We start from the raw sequence: 14023 nt of genomic DNA on the forward strand, positions 1-14023 counted from the left end.
TATAAAATGTGGTTGGAGGGGCACTGGAGTAAAAGTGCAGAGGTTTTGGGGCTTAAGGTTAAGTTGTTATCAGCTTAAAATAGCTCATTATAACTATTTGATGTTTTATGTAAGCCTATGGTAACCACAAAGCAAAATTCTATAGTAGATACACAAAAGATAAAACGTTAAGAATCAAAGCATGCCACTAGAGAAAATCATCTAATCACAAAGGAAAACAGCAAGCGAGCAATAAAGGAACAAAGGATCTACAAAATAACCAGTAAACAATGAACAAAATTACAGTAGTAAGTCCTTACCTATTAATAATTACCTTGAATGTAAATGGATTAAATTCTCTAAGCAAAAGAGTGGTTGAATTGATTTAAAAAAAGAAAAAAAACAGACTCAACTACATGATACCTACAAGAGATTCACTTTGCCTTTAAGAACACACATAAATTGGGGTGCCTGGGAAAGATGGCCAAACACAAACAGCTCCAGTGCACAGCTCCCAGTGAGACAGATGCAGAAGGTGGGTGATTTCCACATTTCCAACTGAGGTACCTGGTTCATCTCTTTGGGACTGATTGGACAGTGTGGGCAGCCCAAAGAGGGCAAGCCGAAGCAGGGTGGAGTGTGGCCTCACCCAGGAATTGCAAGGGGTCAGGGAACTCCCTCTCCTAGCCAAGGGAAGCTATTAGGGACTGTTCCCTGCACTCTGGCCCAGACACTGCACTTTTCCCATGGTCTTCACAACACACAGACCAGGAGATTTCCTCCAGTACCCACACAATCACCAGGGACCTGGGTTTACAGCACAAAACTAGGCAGCCGTTTGGGCAAAAACCAAGTTAGTCATAGCAGGGTTTTTGATTTTTTTTTTTTCATACCCCAGTGGCACCTGAAACACCAGTGAGACAGAACCATTCACTCCTCTGGAAAGGAGGCTGAAGCCATGGAGTCAAGTGGTCTGGCTCAGTGTGTCCTACCCTCATGGAGACCAGCAAGCTAAGACCCAGTGGCTTGAAATCCTTGCAGCCAACAGAGCAGTCTCAGCTCGACCTGGGGTGTTCAAGCTTGGCGGAGAAAGGGGCGTCTGCCATTGCTGAGGCTCCACTAGGTGGTTTCACCCCCACAGTGTAAGCAAAGTTGCCGAGAAGTTCGAATTGGGCAGAGCCCAACACAGCTCAGCAGCTACAGGCACTGTCTCACTAGATGTCCTTGCTGGGCAGGGCATCTCTGAAAAAAGGCAGCAGCCCATCAGGGACTTATAAATAAAGCTCCCACTTTCCTGGGACAAAACACATAGGAAAAGGTGTGGTAGTGGGTACAGCTTCAGCAGACCTAAACATCCCTGCGTGGCAGCTCTAAAGACAGCAGCAGATTTCTCAACACAGTGTTCAAGCTCTGATAAGGGACAGACTGCTTCCTCAAGTGGCTCCCTTACCCCCATGTATCCTGACTGGGAGACACCTCCCAGTAGGGGCCAACAGACACCCCATACAGGAGAGTTCTGGCTGGCATCTGGTGGAGAAGCTACCACAGGAAGGAACAGGCAGCAATTTTTGCTGTTCTGCAGCCTCCACCGGTGATTCCCAGGCAAGCAGGGTCTGCAGTGGATCTCCAGCAAGCTCCAGCAGACCTGCAGCAGACAGGCCTGACTGTTAGAAAGAAAACTAACAAACAGAAAGAAATAGTTTCAACATCAACAAAAAGGACATCCACTCAGAGACCCCCTCCAAAGGTCACCGACCTCGAAGACTAAAGGAAGATAAATCCACAAAGATGGGAAAAAACCAGCACAAAAATGCTGAAAACTCCAAAAACCAGAATGCCTCTTCTTCTTTAAGGGATCACAGCTCCTTGCCAGCAAGGGAACAGAACTGGACGGAGAATAAGTTTGACAAATTGAGAGATGTAGCCTTCAGAAGGTGGGCAATAACAAACTTCTCCAAGCTAAAGGAGCATGTTCTAACCCAATGCTAGGAAGATAAGAACCTTGAAAAAAGGTTAGACAAAATGCTAACTAGAATAACCAGTTTAGAGAAAAACATAAACTACCTGATGGAGCTGAAGAACACAGCCTGAGAACTTTGTGAAACATACATAAGTTTTAATAGCTGAATCAACAAGCAGAAGGAAGGATGTCAGAGACTGAAGATCAACTCAATAAAATAAAGCAAGAAGACAAGATTAGAGAAAAAAGGGTGAAAAGCAATGAACAAAGTCTCCAAGACATATGGGATTATGTGAAAAAACCAAATCTACATTTGATCAGTACACCTGAAAGTGAAGGGGAGAATAAAACCAAGTTGGAAAACTCCTCAGGATATTATCCAGGAGAACCTTCCCAACCCAGCAAGGCAGGTCAACATTCGAATTCAGGAAATACAGAGAACACCACAAAGATACTCCTCAAGAAGAGCAATCCCAAGATACATAATCATCGGATTCACCAAGGTTAAAATGGAGGAAAAAAATGCTAAGGGCAGCCAGAGAAAAAGGTCAGGTTACCCACAAAGGGAAGCCCATCAGACTCACAGCAGATCTGCCGGCAGAAACCCTACAAGCCAGAAGAGAGTGGGGGTCAACAGACAACATTCTTAAAGAAAAGAATTTTCAACCCAGAATTTCATATCCAGCCAAACTAAGCTTCATAAATGAAGGAAAAATAAAATCCTTTATGGACAAGTAAATGCTGAGAGATTTTGTCACCACCAGACCTGTCCTACAAGAGCTCCTGAAGGAAGCACTAAACATGGAAAGGAACAACCAGTACCAGCCATTGCAAAATATACAACATTGTAAAGATCATTGATGCTAGGAAGAAACTGCATCAACTAACTAGCAAAATAACCAGCTAGCATCACAATCACAGGATCAAATTAACACATAACAATATTAACCTTAAATGTAATGGGACTAAATGCCCCAATTAAAAGACACAGACTGGCAAACTGGATAAAGAATTAAGACCCATCTGTATGCTGTATTCAGGAGACCCAACACACATGCAAAGACACACATGGGCTCAAAATAAAGGGATGGAGGGATATTTACCAAGCAAAGGGAAAGAAAAAAAAAGGCAGGGGTTGCAACCCTAGTCTCTGATAAAACAGACTTTAAACCTTCTAAGATCAAGAGAGACAAAGAACAGCATTACATAATGGTAAAGGGATCAATGCAACAAGAAGAGCTAACTATCCTAAATATATACGCACCTAATGCAGAAGCACCCAGATTCATAACACAAATTCTTAGAGACCTACAAAGAGACTTAAGACTCCCACACAATAATAGTGGGAGAGGTTAACGCCCCACTGTCAATATTAGACAGATCGAGACAGAAAATTAACAAGGATATCCAGGACTTGAACTCAGCTCTGGACCAAGCAGACCTAATAGACATCTACAGAACTCTCCACCCCAAATCAACAGAATATATATTCTTCTAAGCACTACATCGCACCTATTCTGAAACTGGCCAAGTAATTGGAAGTAAAACACTCCTCAGCAAATGCAAAAGAATGGAAATCATAACAAACAGTCTCTCAGACCACAGTGCAATCAAATTAGAACTCAGGATTAAGAAACTCACCCAAAACAGCACAACTACATGGAAACTGAACAACCTGCTCCTGAATGACTACTGGATAAATGATGAAATGAAGGCAGAAATAAAGATGTTCTTTGAAACCAGTGAGAATGAAGACACATTGTACCAGAATCTCTAGGACACATTTAAAGCAGTGTGTAGAGGGGAATTTATAGCACTAAATGCCCCAAAGAGAAAGCAGGAAAGATCTAAAATCAACACCCTAACGTCAAAATTAAAAGAACTAGAGAAGCAAGAAGCAAGAGCAAACAAATTCAAAAGCCAAAAGAAGACAAGAAATTACTAAGATCAGAGCAGAACTGAAGGAAACAGAGACACAAAAAAACCTTTCCAAAAAAAAATCAATGAACCCAGGAGCTGGTCTTTTGAAAACATCAACAAAATAGATAGACCGCTATCCAGGCTAATAAAAAAAGAGAGAGAGAAGAATCAAATAGATGCAATAAAAAATGATAAAAATGATATCACTACCCATCCCATAGAAATACAAACTACCATCAGAGAATACTATAAACACCTCTATGCAAATAAAACAGAAAATCTGGAAGAAATGAATAAATTCCTGGACACTTATGCCCACCCAAGACTAAACCAGGAAGAAGTCAAATCCCTGAATAGACCAATAACAAGGTCTGAAATTGAGGTAGCAATTAATAGCCTACCAACCAAAACAAGGTGCAAGATCAGATGGTTTTACACCTGAATTCTACCAGAGGTACAAAGAGGAGCTGGTACCACTCCTTCTGAAACTATTCCAAAAAATACAAAAAGAGGGAATCCTTCGTAACCAATTTTATGAGGCCAACATCATCCTGATACTAAAACCTGGCAGAGAAACAACTAAAAAAGAAAATCTCAAGCCATTATCCATGATGAACATCAATGCAAAAATCCTCAATACGATACTGGCAAACCGAATTCAACAGCACATCAAAAAGCTTATTCATTACAATCAAGTTGGCTTTATCCCTGGGATACAAAGCTGGTTCAACATACGCAAATCAATAAACATAATCCACCACATAAACAGAACCAAAGGCAAAAACCACATGATCATCTCAATAGATGCAGAGAAGGCCTTCAACAAAATTCAACAATGCTTCATGCTAAAAACTTTCAATAAACTAGGTATTGATGGAATGTATCTCAGAATAATAAGAGCTATCTATGACAAACCCACAGCCAATATCATGCTGAACGGGCAAAAACTGGAAGCACTGTCTTTGAAAACTGGGACAAGACAAGGATGTCTTCTCCCATCACTCCTATTCAACATAGTATTGGAAGTTCTGGCCAGGGCAATCAGGCAAGAGAAAGAAATAAAGGGTATTCAAATAGGTAAAGAGGAAGTCAAATTGTCTCTATTTGCAGATGACATGATTGTGTGTTTAGAAGACCCCATCATCTCAGCCCAAAATCTCCTTAAGCTAATAAGCAACTTCAGCAAAGTCTCAGGATATAAAATCAATGTGTAAAAACCACAAGAATTCCTATCACCAATAACAGACAAACAGAAAGCCAAATCATGAGTGAATTCCCATTTACAACTGCTACAAAGAGAATACCTAGGAATACAACTTACAAGGGATGTGAAGGACCTCTTCAAGGAGAACTACAAGCCACTGCTCAACGAAATAAGAGAGGACACAAACAGATAGAGAAACATTCCATGTTCATGGTTAGGAAGAATCAATATCGTGAAAATGGCCATACTGCCCAAAGTAATTTACCGATTCAATGCTATCCCCATCAAGCTACCAATGACCTTCTTCACAGAACTGGAAAAAATCACCTTAAACTTCATATGGAACCAAAAGAGAGCCCGCAGAGCCAAGTCAATTCTAAGCAAAAAGAACAAAGCGGGAGGCATCACACTACTGGACTTCAAACTATACTACAAGGCTACAGTAATCAAAACAGCATGGTACTGGTACCAAAACAGAGATATAGACCAATGGAACAGAACAGAAGTCTCAGAGGCAACACAACATATCTACAACCATCTGATCTTTGACAAACCAGACAAAAACAAGCACTGGGGAAAGAATTCCCTGTTCAATAAATGGTGTTGGGAAAGCTGGCTAGCCATGTGCAGAAAGCAGAAACTGGACCCCTTCTTGACACTTTACACTAAAATTAACTCCAGATGGATTAAAGACTTAAACATAAGACCTAACACCATAAAAATCCTAGAAGAAAATCTAGGCAAAACCATTCAGGACATAGGTGTAGGCAAGGACTTCATGAACAAAACACCAAAAGCATTGACAACAAAAGCCAAAATAGACAAATGGGACCTAATCAAACTCCACAGCTTCTGCACAGCAAAAGAAACAGTCATTAGAGTGAATTGGCAACCAACAGAATGGGAAAAAATTTTTGCAGTTTACCCATCTGACAAAGGGCTGATATCCAGAATTTACAAAGAACTAAAACAGATTTACAAGAAAAAAACTAACAAGCCCATTCAAAAGTGGGCAAAGGATATGAACAGACACTTTACAAAAGAAGATATACATGAGGCCAACAAACATATGAAAAAATGCTCATCATCACTGGTCATCAGAGAAATGCAAATCAAAACTACATTGAGATACCATCTCACACCAGTTAGAATGGCGACCATTAAAAAATCTGGAGACAACAGATGCTGGAGAGGATGTGGAGAAATAGGAACACTTTTGCACTGTTGGTGGGAGTGTAAATTAGTTTAACCATTGTGGAAGACAGTGTGGCAATTCCTCAAGGACCTAGAAATAGAAATTCCATTTGACCCAGCAATCCCATTACTGGGTATATATCCAGAGGATTACAAATCGTTCTACTATAAGGACACGTGCACACAAATGTTCATTGCAGCACTGTTTACAATAGCAAAGTCCTGGAACCAACCCAAATGCCCATTGATGATAGACTGGACAGGGAAAATGTGGCACATATACACCATGGAATATTATGCAGCCATCAAAGACGATGAGTTTGTGTCCTTTGTAGGGACATGGATGAACCTGGAAACCATCATTCTCAGCAAACTGACAGAAGAGCAGAAGATCAAACACCACATGTTCTCACTCATAGGTAGGTGTTGAACAATGAGAACACATGGACACAGGGAGGGGAGCACTACACACTGGGGTCAGTTGGGGGGAAATAGGGGAGGGACGGTGGGGGGTGGGGAGCTGGGGAGAGATAGCAAGGGGAGAGATGCCAGATGTAGGTGATGGGGAGGAAGGCAGCAAATCATACTGCCATGTGTGTACCTATACAACAATCTTGCATGTTCTTCACATGTACCCCAAAACCTTAAATGCAATAAAATAAATAAATGGGGGAAAAAAAAGAGCCTGCATAGCCAAGACAATTCTAAGCAAAAAAAAAAAAAAAGCTAGAGGCATCATCCTACCTGACTTCAAACTATACTACAAGGCTAAAGTAACCAAAACAGCATGGTACTGCTACCAAAACAGAGATATAGACCAATGGAACAGAACAGAGACCTCAGAAATAACACCACACACCTACAATCATCTGATCTTTGACAAACCTAACAAAAAACAAGCAATGGGGAAAGGATTCCCTATTTAATAAATGGTGTTGGGAAAACTGGCTAACCATAAGCAGAAAGCTGAAACTGGATCTCTTCCTTACACTTTACACAAAAATTAACTCCAGATGGTTTAGACCTAAAACCATAAAAACCCTAGAAGAAAATCTAGGCAATATCATTCAGGACATAGGCATGGACAAAGACTTCAAGACTCAAATACCAAAAGCAATGGCAACAAAAGCCAAAACTGAAAAATGGAATCTAATTAAAGAGCTTCTGCATAGCAAAAGAAACTATCATCAGAGTTAACAGGCGACCTACAAAATAGGAAAAAATTTTGCAGTCTACCCATCTGACGAAGGGCTAATATCCAGAGTCTATAAATAACTTAAACAAATTAACAGGAAAAAAACAAACAACCCCATCCAAAAGTGGGCAAAGGATATAAACAGACACTTCTCAAAAGGAGACATTTATGCAGCCAACAAACATATGAAAAAAAGCTCATCATCACTGGTTAGAGAAATGCAAATCAAAACCACTTTGAGATACCATCTTACACCAGTTAGGCTGGAGATCATTAAAAAGTCAGTAGACAACAGATGCTGGAGGGGGTGTGGAGAAATAGAAACACTTTTACACTGTTGGTGGGAGTGTAAATTAGTTCAACTATTGTTTCAGACAATGTGGTGATTCCTCAAGGATCTAGAACTAGAAATACCATTTGACCCAGCAATCCCATTACTGAGTATATACCCAAAGGATTATAAATCACTCTATGAGGAACACACATGCACACATGCTTATTGTGGCACTGTTCACAATAGCAAAGACTTGGAACCAACCCAACTGCCCATCAATGATACACCGGATAAAGAAAATGTGGCACATATACGCCATGGAATACTATGCAGCCATAAAAAATGATGAGTTCATGTCCTTTGCAGGGACATGGACAAAGCTGGAAACCATCATTCTCAGCAAACTGACACAATAGAAAACCACTGCATATCCTCACTCATAAGTGGGTGTTGAACAATGAGAACACATGGACACAGGGAAGAGAACATCACACACCAGGGACTGTCAGGGGGTGGAGGGCTAGGGGAGGGATAGAATTAAGAGAAATACTTTATGTAGATGATAGCGTGATGGATGCAGCCAGCCACCATGGCACGTGTGTATCTATGTAACAAACCTGCATGTTCTGCACACGTATCCCAGAACTTAAAGTACAATAAAAAAAAGAACACACATAAATTGAAAGTGGAGGGTTGGAAAAATATTTCATGCAAACAGAAACCGAAAGAGAGCAGAGATAACTATATTTACTTTAGATAAAATAGACTTTAATTCAGCAGAACATTGACTACATAAAAAAACAGACTAAGTTAAAAAGTATAAAAAAGGCAAAGGCCATTATATAATGATAAAGGAGTCAATTCATAAACAAGATAAAATAATTACAAATATACATACCCCCAACATCAGAGCACCTACATATATAATGCAAATGCTAATAGACCTGAAGAGATAGACTGCAATACAATAATAGTAAGAGAACTTAATACTTCCAGTTTCAACAATGGACACATCATCCAGACAGAAAATCAATACATAAATATTGCACTTAAGCTATACTTTAGACAAAATGGACCTAATGGATATATACAGAACATTCTATACAATATAAGCAGAATATATTCTCAAGAGCACAGAGGACCTTCTGCAAGATAGACGATGTGTTAGATTACAAAACAAGCGTTAACAAATTTAAGAGAACTGAAATCACGTCAAGTATCTTTTCCAATCACAATGGCATGAAATTAGAAGTCAGTAGGAGGAATTTTGAAAATTTACAAATATGTGGAAATTAAACAACATGCTCCTAAACAACCTGTGGTTGAAGAAGAAATTATAAGGAAAATTTAAAACTGTCTTAAAACAAATGACAGTGGAAACACAACATACCAAAGCATATGAGATACTGCAAAAGCAGTTCTAAGATGAACGTTTATAGCAATAAATGCCTACATCAAAAAAGAAGAAGGATCTTAAATTAACAACCTAACATCACACCTCCACAAACTAGAAAAAGCAGAACAAATTAGGTCCAAATTAGCAATAGAAAGGAAATAATAAAGATCAGGGCAGAAATAAACAAAATATATTAGAAAAACAGTAGAAAATATCAAGAAATTGGGAGCTGATTTTTTGAAAAGATAGGCAAAATCAACAGAGCTTTAGCTAGACTAAAAAAAGAGAAGACCCAAATAAACAAAACCAGAAATGAAAGATGAAACATTACAACTGATGTTGTAATGATACCTGACCACAGAAATACAAAGGTTCATAAGAGCCTACTATGAATAATGATGTGCCAACAAATTGGATAAACTAGAAGAAATAGATGAACTCCTAGACATAGATAACCTACTAAGACTGAATCATAGAGAAATAGAAAATCTGAACAGAGTAATAACAAGTGAGAAGATTGAATCAGTAACAAAAAGTCTCCCATTAATGAAAGGCCCCGCACCTGATGCTTCACTGTTGAATTCTGTCAAACATTTAAAGAACTAATACCAACCCTTCCTAAGTGCTCCAAAATATTGAAGAGGAAGGAATACTTCCAAATGTATTGTATAAGGCCAGAATTACCCTGATACTAAAGTCAGACAAGGACACTGCAAGAAAAAAAATATATTACAGGCCAATATCTCTGATAAATATAAATGTAAAAGTCCTCAACAAAATACTAGCAAACTGAACTAAACAGCACATTAAAAGGGGATCATTCATCTTTATCAAATGATGTTTATCCCAGGGATACAAGGATGGTTCAATATACACAAACCAATATAAGTAACATATCACATTAACAGAATAAAGGACAAAAACCATATGATCATCTCGATAGATAAAACGCATTTGACAAAATTGAATATCCTTCCATGGTAGAAACACTCAACAAGTTAGGCCTAGAAAGAATGTACCTCAATACAATGAAGGTCATATTTGACAAGCTCACAGCCAACGTCATACTGAATGGTGAAAACTTTAAGGCTTTTTCTCTAAGATCAGGAACAAGGGAAGAATAGGCCACTCCCGCTTTGTCTAATCAGTAGAGAACTGGAAACCCTAGTCAGAAATCCCAGTCAGAGCAACAGGTAAAAGAAAGAAATAAAAGGTATCCAAATGAAAAGGAAGAAGTTAAATTGTCTGTGTTTGTAGAGGACATGATCTTATATGTATAGGAAACTCCTAAAGATTCCATCCAAATGCTGTTAAAACTGATAAATGAATTTAGTAAAATTATAGGACGTAAAAATCAACATACAAAAATCAGTAACATTTCTATACACCAACCATGAACTATGTGAAAATGAAATTTTTAAAATCTCATTCACAATAGCTACAGAAAATAAAAAAAATACTTAGGAATAAATGTAACAAATGAAGTGAAAGATCTGAACACTGAAAACTACAAAATACCCGTGAAAGAAACTGAACAAGACACAAATAAATGGAACAATGAAAGCTAGATTGAAGGAATTAAAATTATTAAAATGTTCATACTACTCAAAGAAACCTACATATTCAATGCAATCCCTACCAAAATTCCAACAACATTTTTACATTAATAGAAAAAAATAATCCTAAAATTCATATGGAACCACAGAAGATCTGAATAGCCAAAGCATTTTTGAACAAAACAGAAAAACAAAGCCATAGACATCACAGCATCAGTAGGACTGTAACACCCAAGATGTAGAGTAATCCAGGATTGGGAAATGTTTCCAATACAAATGTAGGTCAACTTTAACTTGCCTCTGGCAGATGGGAGCCACAGTTGCAGCTCAAAGTGTCCAGTGCAATTCTATCACATCTTGCTCGCTTTCTAGCTCGGCAGAATCAATGTTTTGTGCATTTTGAGTAGGGGTTATGAGTTGTGTTTCTCATTTGTGTTTTGTGTGAGTATTAAAGGTAGCATGGGGGTAGTACAAGACCTCGGTTCCCAGAGGTGATATATAGGCCATTAGTATCTGCCTCACCTCCGAAGATATGAATATGTTACAAATGCAGAATCTTGAGAATCATCTCAACTCCACCAGATTAGAATCTGCAAAGAAAACCTCCATACCAACTTAAAGTTGGCAAAGCTTTAAGTAACCTAAAAATGTTAAGAAGAGAGATGATAGCTATGCAGTGGGCAGAGTAGGGTCAGTCCCTAATTTCTACTTGAAATATCCTTGTCCCAGGTTCCCCATTAATTTAGAGATACCATTTCATCCCTTATGAATAAAGGCTACAACATCTTTTTTTACCCTGAACTCACTTGATGAGCAGCCTTAATTATTTAAACCATGGCCCAGACTTAGGAATTAAAAAAAAAAAAAAAAAAGAACACTCCGGGCATAGATGCCTTAACAGCTACATATCACAGATTGTATTATACACATTAGCAAGATCTCAGACCCTTATAATTCCAGTAGGCTTAGTGCTGTGGATCCCTGACCACAAAGGATTGGAAGCAGCAAAGCAAGGCAAAGGGGAAGTAGTAAAAATGCAGTTGGGATGAAGTTTACAATGAGAACTGATGGTAGCAAGAATAGCTTTGACATGTTCATGGTTATTTAGATTTACACATCTGTGCACACATCAAAAACAGTCACTCAGATCTTAGAGAAATTGTACTCAATTCTAGCTACATATTAGAATCACCTACTTTTCTCAAGCCTCAGTCTCAGAGATTCTGATCTAATTGGTTTGGAATGGGTGCAGGTATAGTATTATAGCTTCCCAGGTGATTCTTAGTGGTTTAGGGTCAGTCATCATAGGGCCCAGAGGTCTAAACACCTGAGTAGCCGCCAAGTAGGCTCTTTCCAGCTTGTTACAATCATTGACCATCAAGGATCCCAGGTTGATTAGGACGACCTTGGTTATCAGGATTTTTTTTTTAAAGACGAAAATACTCTATATATTAGAGGTGATTTTGACAGAAAATAAGATAGCCTAGAACTAAATGATATATAAACACCAATATAAGTCCTGTGTCATAGTTGGAGAAATCTAGAAGGCACTGGTGGGAAGAATCAAACACCCACCCCCATCTCTCCCTCCTGACCCTCCCCCCATAGCCCAAAATGTAACATGCCCATGAATCACCTGGGGGTCTCATTCCAATACAGATTCTGACTCAGTAGGTCTCAGGGGGAGGCTTCAGATTCCGCCATTCTGATGAGCTCCAGGTGATGCTACTGCAGCTGGTTCAGGGACCACACTGGGAATCAAGGTCATCCTGATGGTCTTGACTACCCCTCAACCCATTCTTTGGAACCCAAACAAGAAAAATGGCTTCCAAGAATTCCACTGGGGTCCTTGATCCAGAGCTACCGTACCCAAAACTACAGGCTTTCCTGAACTAACGTCATAGATTTTGTTCATCTCTTTTGTTAACTGTTCCCTCCTCCCACTAGGCAATGTTATAGGAGGACTGGGGACTACTGAGTTAGAAACGGGCTTACAGCACATGTAGTTCGCCCCATTCGTTACAAAAGTATGGCACTGAGGCCAAGTTGGCGAAGGATCTGCCAAGTTCACAGGTGATCATGGCAAAGGCAAAACTAGATCTAAGTCAGGACATGAACGCATCCGTTAAGGATTCTGTCAAAATGATTGCTTCCTGTAGCTTTCTGTGTGAAACGTCCATTTGCTTATCCTCAGGGAAATCACAGACTATTAAGACTCAGAAAGGAAACAATTTGAAAACTAGGCTGATGGCCTTTATAGCCCTTCGTCGGGGCAGATAACATACCGCAGAAGCTGAGAGACAGCTCTGAGACTATGCAGCAGCTACTGCTTCCCCTCTTGCGGAACGTTCACGAAAAAAAGCTCAAGGGCTCTGTAAGTTGCCCAGTGAACTCCACAGTCATTTTACTTCATTTTCTTTTCTTGGAACCCTTTCTCAAATAATTTTTAAAATCCCACACAATAATATATATATTCTTGCTCAATATTAAGAAGCCCTCATGCAAAATTGAATAGTTTTTACAAAAGAAGGAAAAAGAAATTCTATTCCCAGAACATTCTGCTTTCCCAGACACAAGGATCCAATTCTTGCTCCATTGTTTGTAGCCTTCTGGATCCTAGGGCCACGGATGGGGCTGGGTCAGTGGCCACATTGGCTCCTGGGGACCCCTTCCCTGGCCACAAAAGTCCATCTCAGCAGCACTATTTAAACTGGACTTGTTATTTCTTACCTCAGAGCTCTGGCCTGGGATGAGACGTCCCCAACAGAGCTGGTTAGCAACGTTTTCATCTTACTCTGTGGCTATCTGGGTCTGAAGTCAAGAGCCATTCACAGGAAAATCAGCCTGAAACCTGTAAGTTTGCATATTAAATATGAACACCACTAAGGGCTACAGTGGAAAAAAGCTTTGCTGGGCTCAAGGACCCTCACTCCACCCCAACTTCCCTCTGCTCTTCTCTTCTGTGTTCCTGGTAAATCCCGTTATATCTCAACTACCTTAGGCCACCTCAGCCCCTTCTTGGGAATTAGGTTGTCTGGACAGGCAAAAAGGCAGATACCCAGCTGCCAGGTGAATCAGGCGTCCTCATCAGATCTCTTGATATCCACTTTTGTGACACTTCAGAGAATCACAAATTATTTTATTAATGCCTGGCCAGAGAGATGGGAAAGAGCTAGAACGTGAGGCGTGGAACTCCATCCCGTGGTGATGTTTGAGCCAGGCTGGAGCTGGCCTCACGTGTGTCTCATTGTGCTGACTTTCTTAATTGCCTCAGTGGGAATTCGTTACAGCAAAATAAAGTGAAATTGTTTTCCTTATTGCTTCTAATTTACAGAGATGGTTTTG

The sequence above is a fragment of the Sapajus apella genome, unplaced genomic scaffold (genome assembly GCF_009761245.1).
Source record: "Sapajus apella isolate SASKATOON/1434 unplaced genomic scaffold, GSC_monkey_1.0 scaffold20, whole genome shotgun sequence".
Classification (NCBI taxonomy): Eukaryota; Metazoa; Chordata; class Mammalia; order Primates; family Cebidae; genus Sapajus; species Sapajus apella.